This window comes from Herpailurus yagouaroundi, unplaced genomic scaffold (genome assembly GCF_014898765.1).
Source record: "Herpailurus yagouaroundi ecotype Mexico unplaced genomic scaffold, PumYag 219, whole genome shotgun sequence".
NCBI lineage: Eukaryota > Metazoa > Chordata > Mammalia > Carnivora > Felidae > Herpailurus > Herpailurus yagouaroundi.
Genome location: NW_024412450.1, coordinates 701,334 through 709,709, shown reverse-complemented (window position 1 = coordinate 709,709; position 8,376 = coordinate 701,334). Strand labels below are relative to the sequence as shown.

General features: G+C 48.6%; 1 non-coding gene across 1 annotated transcript; it reads left to right on the top strand.

Moving 5' to 3' along the window:
* Positions 1 to 2,469: 2,469 nt before the first annotated feature.
* On the top strand, positions 2,470 to 2,551 carry TRNAS-GCU (transfer RNA serine (anticodon GCU)). The gene has a single exon. It is a non-coding gene; the product is annotated as a tRNA-Ser (tRNA).
* Positions 2,552 to 8,376: the final 5,825 nt, after the last annotated feature.

Genomic DNA, 8,376 nt, shown 5'->3' with positions numbered 1-8,376 from the left:
GCTCTGTCTCTCTCTGTCCCAAAAATAAATAAACGTTGAAAAAATAATAATAAAATAAAATACAAAAGGAATATTCTAAAAGTTGGGATATAGTTGAAATAATTATATTTAAACATGAACTCTGTTAACATCAAATAAATATACAATAATTGTATGTATAATGTACTTTGGAGATATCAAGAAAAGTCTATATTTGAGTCTTCATAAAACTGAGGATGAGGCTAAGCGGCCTCACTGATATTATCTAAAACTCTATTAATTTATCTTCATATTTACTTAAAATAATAATGATAACAAAAGTACACATACTATAGTTGGAGTTACCTCCCTCCTACCCCTACTTGATAGTTGGATTTTAGGAAGGGAAAAAGGATGTAAGTTTTTAAATTTTAATAGGTCTTATAAAATTATCCTTTAGGGGCGCCTGGGTGGCGCAGTCGGTTAAGCGTCCGACTTCAGCCAGGTCACGATCTCGTGGTCCGTGAGTTCGAGCCCCGCGTCGGGCTCTGGGCTGATGGCTCGGAGCCTGGAGCCTGGAGCCTGTTTCTGATTCTGTGTCTCCCTCTCTCTCTGCCCCTCCCCCGTTCATGCTCTGTCTCTCTCTGTCCCAAAAATAAATAAATGTTGAAAAAAATTTTTTTTTAATTAGCCTTTAATGTGTTTGTGCCAAGTTACAATTTCACAGCAGTATTTCAAAACTTGCTTTCCAAAACTCTGGCCCAGATTTGTTATTATGAATTTTGTAAATACTTGTCAGTCTAATGGAGGGGAGAATATATTACTATTTTAGTTAGCATATCTTTAAATATATGTGAAGGGAAGCTTCTTTTATTATGTTTGTCGTCTGAATTGTTTCTACTTCTGTGGACTGCCTGCACATACTATTGGTTCATGTTTTCTCTGCTGGTTGTCTTTTCTGAGGGATAATAATGGTAATGCAAAGCATTTACATAGTGATTGCAGAGTCAGGTATTACATTTTTTTAAATGTTTATTTATTTTGGGGGGGAGGGAGAGAGAGCATGAGCAGGGAAGGGGCAGAGAGAGAGGGAGACACAGAATTGGAAGCAGGCTCCAGGCTCTGAGCTGTCAGCACACAGCCTAACATGGGCTCGAACTCACCAATGGTGAGAATACGACTTGAGCTGAAGTCAGCCACTTGACCACCACAGGCGCCCCCAGTGTCAGGCATTTTAAAGCACTTTACATATTCATTCTACATGCTGATGTGCTGGGTGTAAAATGATGAATAATGAAATATGATCCCTGCCCTCTGGGGAGTATGGCGGGAGAACTGTCTAAAGGAAAAATCTTTGTTAATCTAACAGGTAAATTTTCTCTTGAAAAGTTGTCTTGAGAAGTAGTTTTGAAGTCACTGGTATAAAATCAGGTTTCCTTGGAACTGTGAACAGGACAATGAGAAGGGATGCTTTGAACAACAAAACGGGAGTCCTGACTCAAGGCTGAAGGAAAATCATAACAGCCGACCTCATTCGAAAAAGTGATACGATTGTTTGACTCACTAAATGAACAAGTCCTCAGTCCTCTAACCCATGGATTCCCATGATGGGCGGTGCATGCAAAGGTGAGTTTATCAACTCGGTAAGGGACCCTGGGAGGGAGACCAGAGCTCAGAACACAAGTAGAGGTTTCATAGGAAGGAAAATGCAACGGCATCTTGGCAAGTAAGAATCTTCTCTCTTCCATTTCTCTCCAAAATCCTGCACGAAATATAGAAAAAACAAACGTAGTCTAGTGAGTGAAAGGAGTTTCTGAATGCTGGTTTACCTGAAGCGGCCAAGGTGGGCTTCCTCCGGGGGAGAAGGGTGGTGATGGAGTTGGCTAGGTGGCCTGCACCGAGTGTCACGGAGAGCGGGATGGAGCCCGGGCCTCCCTACCTGCGGCTCCCCGGGCCCCGACCTCCCCACCTGCGACTCTCCGGGGCTCCGACCTCCCCACCTGCGGCTCCCGGGGCGGGCTTCCCCACCTGGGGCTCCCGGGGCCCGAAGAGCGGTGGCGGCCGCGCCAGGTCAGCCCTGCCTCGGTTCCGCTCTGCTCTGGCGTCCACGCCGTCTCCGCCGGGCGCCCGCGTGTAGCCTTGTTTCCAGCCCAGTTCTCCCCGGTCTCTGTTCGCGCCAAGGCCCAGAGAAGCGAACGGAGGGAAATGCAGGTGTGCCCCCGCGGTCTGACGCATTTCAGGGGCGAGTACCAGAGATCCCGGCCTTTCCCGGAGTCCGGGCGCTCCCGGGGGGGGGGGGGGGTGGGGGGCAGCAGGTGTCCGCGCGTCACACGGAGGCGCGCTGGCTGTGCCTGCTCATGTAGCACCTGCTGCGGTGAGAGGGACCCGAAAACGCCTGTCCGGGGTCCGGCGGGGAGGGTGGAGGCGGCGTGGGGGGAGAGCAAACGCGCGGAGGCGTCACCGCGGCACCCACCGCGGGGCGAAGAGTCCGGCCGCGCGGTGCGGGCACCGGACGAGGTGGCCGAGTGGTTAAGGCGATGGACTGCTAATCCATTGTGCTCTGCACGCGTGGGTTCGAATCCCACCCTCGTCGGGAGGTTTTCTTTGAACCCCAGCCGGGGTGCACACAGGAGGGCTCTGTGAGAGCGTCCGGGGTCTCCCGGGTAACGCTTGGTCAGCAGCGCCTGTCAGAGTGGGGTCACTGGATCCAGCATCTGAGATGCGGACCTTCTGGAGAGAAGAAAGATGTTTATACTCACCGCGGAGTCTCTAGGTCTTTTGAAGAATGGTCCGCTGAGGGATATAGAAAAACACTTGCCTGACTTAAATGATAAAGTCACCCACAAAGATATGCAAATGATTGTTTATATTGTACTTTGCATGAAATTTTCAGCTATATATGTATTTTAATTATACTGCAATTTTCAACATGTTTAAAGTGCCGCCTCAAAAAAAAAAAAATCTCTGGGGCCCCTGGGTGGCTCAGTCGATTAAGCGCCCAACTCTTGATTTCAGGTCAGGTCATGCTTACCTGATCATGGGAGTGAGTGTGGAGCCTGCTTAAGGTTCTTTCTTTTCCTCTCTCCCTGCCTGTCCCCTGCTTGTGCTCTCTCTCTCTCTCTCTCTCTCTCTCTCTCTCTCTCAAATTAAAATAATTTTTAAAACAAAGTGTCCCATTGCCCCCAACGTGTAATTTCGACTGTGTGCACCTGTAAATACTGCAGCATACATTTTAAGAAATGAGTTTGCTGGTCCTAGGTTATGCGCATTGGAAATATTTATACATATTGCCAAATTGCCCACCAAAGGAATTTTATTACTCTACACTCCAAACCTATAATCTTGCTCCCTTCCCCCTCCCCAACAGAGTATCTTGTCAGCTTGGGTTCTCTGTTCATTTAGTAGGTGAAAGGGGTATTGCAATACAATTTAATTTCCATTTCCCTTATTATGACAAAACACTTCTTACATTTATAAAAGCAGAATTATTTTTGTTTCAATTCATTTGAATTTTTGTTTTTATCTTTTTAATCTGAGAGCAATATTTCACGTATGATCTCTGGACTGCTTCAGCTGCAGAATTCTGGGCCTCACTCAATCTATTAAATTATGATCTCAGGGAGTGTGTGCTTTGGAGTCTGTGATTTAATAAAGCATCAGATGTTTCTTCTGTTGACCCGAAAACCTTGTACCTGCCTCAGGTATCTACATGTTATATCTAATCACGCAGAATTCTCTTTATTTCTGTAAATGTTCAGCCCGGGAAAGCTGTTCTGGTCTTTTATCTTCCCAGCGACATCTCTCCTATCTTGTACAGATTTTAAAATCTGTTTTCATATCATCAGAAAATTGGCTACTGTTAGTTGATTCATTCTACCCTGGTCACACCTCTACACAGTCCATTGCAGCTTGTTTTCTCTGGATGAGAAATATTCCCAGGATGTGTCTGTAAGTTCTTTGAGGGAACTATCAAAGAAAAATTGTACCAGATGGGGTTAAACAGGCAAGGAAGGCTTTATTTAGACTATTGAAGTACAACAGGGAGACTGACCTCCCCTTGGAACACCGTGAGGGCAGCTGGGGATTCATGGCCAAGGGGCAGGGAGAGGGAGTCGCTGGATGGAAAATTGCTAAAACAAGACAACACAAAATAAAAGCAAGCAAACAAAAAAGACCTGATTGAATATTTAGTGGAGCAAAAGGAACCTGATTGGGTATCAAGGGTAGGGGGTTTCCCACCTAAACTGGTTTAGCAGGATTCATGCCCAAACTGGACTCCATAGGATTCTTTAGTAAGACTGGGCTTGACAGGCCAAGGATGGAGCCCAGTTCAGAAGAAGTCTCAGAAGAACCTGACCAGTTTGGCCGAGGAGGGAGCCCTTGTCAATACCCATAGGGATTCCCTCCGCTTCCTGAAGGCATAGGAGAGCCGTGGAACACATGAGGTACCAGCACAAGTGTCCACACTCTCTCCCAGCCTCCGTCATGTGCCTGGCTGGCTCTGCTCCCGTGGCAGCTGCTCTGTGGCCTTCTCTCTAGTCCTGGGTCAGCTAGGGGCAGGCACCCCTCCCCCCAGGCCTTCCGTTACCTTAATTTAGAGGCTTGGAATAAATCTGAATTATTGGATCTGAACTAGGACAGGTGGGACCTTGATGCTGGATATGATCATAATGATTACATCGTTAAATTCCTCTTCAATAGTGAAGAAGTGGTTCTTCCTCCTGTTCCTTCACTCCATCTGTTCCATAAAGTTCCAGGAGGGCAGTTGGAAGTCCAGGGTCTATTTGCAGTATGGACTTTGTGTCGGTTAGGATGTCAGTGCCGCGTGGCCGAGAAAACCGCAGGCTGCAGGTGGACTTGGTTGGGAGAAGGACTGTGGATATAGACTTCCCACACGGGCAGGGCTGTCGGGCCATCTCAGGAGAGAGTCAACACTGTGGGGGAGACCTCTTCACACCAGCACCCACAAGGTGGAAAGAAGACACCACCTGTTGCTATGGCAACACCCCAACAGAAAAGGTTGATTCCGTCTGCAATCAGCCTGATCACAGACCGGGTAAGCGGAGGTGCCTCTTATGACATAGAAGAGTCATCTTTGCAAAACACACATACCTGTCGCTTCCTAATGCAGCTCTTGTCCTGCTGAAGGAAATCCTTCCTTCCTGCGACCCTGCTTCTCTCATCATCCTAAAGGTAAAACGAGAGGCACCTCGGTGGCTCAGCTGGTTAAGAGTGGGACTCTTGATTTTGGCTCAGGTCATGTTCTCACCATTGTGACACCCAGGCCCAGCCTGGATCCTGCTTGAGACTCTTTCTCCCTCTCTCTCTGTCCCTCCCCAGCTTTTGTGTGCGTAAAATAAAAAAAATAAAAATAAACAAAGGTAAATTGAGTGTAAGGACTTCCTAGTTTTGATCTTTACCTCCAGTTTGTTCCTGTCTACACAGTGACAGTAGTGTTCCGGAGGCACACACTTGTCCCTGAGGCTCAGCTCCCTGTGGTTCAGTTGCACCGATGCTGGTGTGAGGACAGCCCACCCTGGGCCGCCTGTGATGGACTGGAAGCTTTTCCTGCAACCTCCACACTGCCCTCCAAGCATTAGGGGCAGGTGGCAGGAATGAGGAGGAGGGAGAGAAGGTGAGAAGTAACCTAGGCAGGGGTGGTGCTTGGAGTCTCCTGGGGGGGTGGGGTGGACTGAGCGCTCTGGGGACATGTGTGTCCTTGGAGATGTTGAAGGTGCTGGGCACCCCAGGAGGGTCTCCAGGTCTTCAGGTGAACTTTAGAAAGTGGAACTTACTTCCCAGGGTCTTATGTTTGTTTGGTGAGAGTAGGGAAACAATACCACTGAGCATGCAGATGCAATCCCACCAACTAGAAAATATAAAAGGTTCTCCTCCAGAGGAGCCATTGAGCGAAACTCAATCTCAGATTGCAGATTCAACATCCAGAAAGCTACCTGTTATACCAGGGACCAACCAAAAGGGCGAACACAGCCATCTGTAGTCTCGGCTAAATATCCCCTGGGCAATAACTGCGAGCTCCGACCCAGAAGTAGGTCAGACTTCCAAGAGCCCAGGCTGAGCACGAAATCTGACGCTGTGGTGTCGTTGAAGAGGCGAGGAGCAAAATGTATCTCAAGGCAGTCGGAGCACTTTCCTGCGTGCCTCCGTTGGTATCCAGATTTTGTGAGGTCTGAAGCTTACACCTTTTAGGGAGTCCTGCTTAAGAAAAGGAATAGACATTATCTGTACAGAATTAGACACAGCCACTCTAAGGCCTAGATGATGTAACAGGATAAGTTGCGGTAGAAGGAGGCAACAGTCTTCACTAGTTTCCATTATAATATCTTTCTGCAACTTTTACAAAAAAACATATGTCATACAGGACTATCCCTTCCAGGCCTTGGATAGGGTGCATGCAAACGGGGGGGGGGGGGGTCATGATAAATACTCTTCTGAAGGGATGTTTCACAATATCTTTCAAAATAATCTTTCAACAATTTTTCTTTAAGCACAAAAGAATTAAAAATAAAACATGTTCAAGAATGTTCATTGTAATATTTTGCAATATCAAAATGTGAAAATGTGCCCATCTGCTTAATGGAAATAATATCCAGCTACTAAAAAAGACTGGGACAGATGGAGGTGCCCACATGTTGGCTTGGCAGTTTTGGGAGAGGATCTAATTTAAAACAAACAAATCCCAGGGGCACCTGGGTGGCTCAGTCGGTTACGTGTCCAACTTCAGTTCAGGTCATGATCTCACAGTTGGTGGGTTCGAGCCCCACATCAGGCTCTGTGCTGACAGCTCAGAGCCTGGAACCTACATCATCAGATTCTGTGTCTCGCTCTGCCCCTACCCCAACTCATGCTCTGTTTCTGTCTCAAAAATAAATAAACATTAAAAAATAAAAAAAAATAAATAAAACAAATCCCAGCAATTTCTGACTTGTGATATATAACATGATCTAATTCTGGTTAAGTCTTAGTGTGTGAGTTTATATATTCATTTTAAAATAGGTTTGAGGAATATATACTAAATTCTTGGCATGAATATTTCTGAGACATGGAACGAGGGATGAAGGAGCTTTTCATTTTTTGCATGTTCACTTTTGTTATATACATACACACACACACACACACACACATATATAGTTTGTTTACAGGTGTATGCCACTTTAGATGTTAAAAGTGAAAATGTACCAAAAAATTAAAGCCCCTAGTAGAGGACTTAAAAGTCATGTTGACTTCATATTAGCTGCCTACTGTGCTCAGCACGACCATGATCAAAGTATACAGAAAGTGAAAGGGACAGAAGACAGAATCTTTGACTGCAAAGGATTAACGGTTGGTTAGGGGAAAAACCACAAAAGATAAACGCAACACGTTAATAGTGGCTAGGAAACTGGGGGTGGGGGTGAGGTGGGGCTCCATCTCGATCCTTTGAAGGTCTGATGACGAGGGCACATAAGCAAACATTTTACATACAACTTCATTGGGTTTAGGGACTCGTTCAAGACCATTTACAGAACCCAAGGGTAAGCGTTTTTAATTTAGAGCTTTCCAAAAGAAATGTTGATTCTTCAAAACCTCTTGCATCAGAAATGCCAAAATGTGAGTCATCACTAGGGACCAAAGTAGAAGGAAACAGAATGGGGAGAGGACGCCATTCGGCAGTTCAACAAACGCTCTTGGGGTGGGATCTACCGTTCTCTGAGCGCTCTCAGCATAGCCGAGGGGCCATCGGGGTGGGGAGAAGGAACAGGAATCTGGGCGGGGGCCTGAGACGCTTCTAGTGCTCTCAGGCCTCCTGCTCGGCGCTTTCCGCGGGGGCCTGGGGAGGCGGGCACCTGCCGGCCCCGTCCTGTGGAGCGCGCGCTGTCGGCTGCGGACCAGCGGGGCGCGCACCTGCGAGCAGCGGCCTTCGGGGCGTGCACACGCCAGCACCGGACCTGTGGGGCGCGCACGTGCCGGCACCAGACCTGCGGGGCGCGCACCTGCCGTCACCGGCCTGCAGAGCGTGCGGCCCCGAGCAGCTCGCAGCGCGCAGGAAGCTCTCGGGCCCTCCCGCCTCTTGCCGGCGCTCTGGAAGCGCGCCGGATCGCGCAGATGCGCCTCTGGGGCGGGTTTCCCGGAGGCAGCGGTACGGCTCGCCAAGCCGGCGCCGCCGCGTCACCGGGAGAGGCGCACGCTGTGAGTTGCGGGTCTCCCACCCGTAAAATGGAGAGAGGACACCCGCTCTCGCAGTCCTTTTCCGAGCCTGACTGGCGGCTGCTAGAACAGGCCGGGCAAAGCCTGCAAAACCGCGGCCGCGGCGGCCGCCGTCCGTCCCGCTGGTCTGTTCAGAACCGCCGGTCGGAGCGCCAAGCAAGCCCCGGGCAGCCTCTGCACCGCGAAGCGCTCCCCCGCGGAAGATCGCGG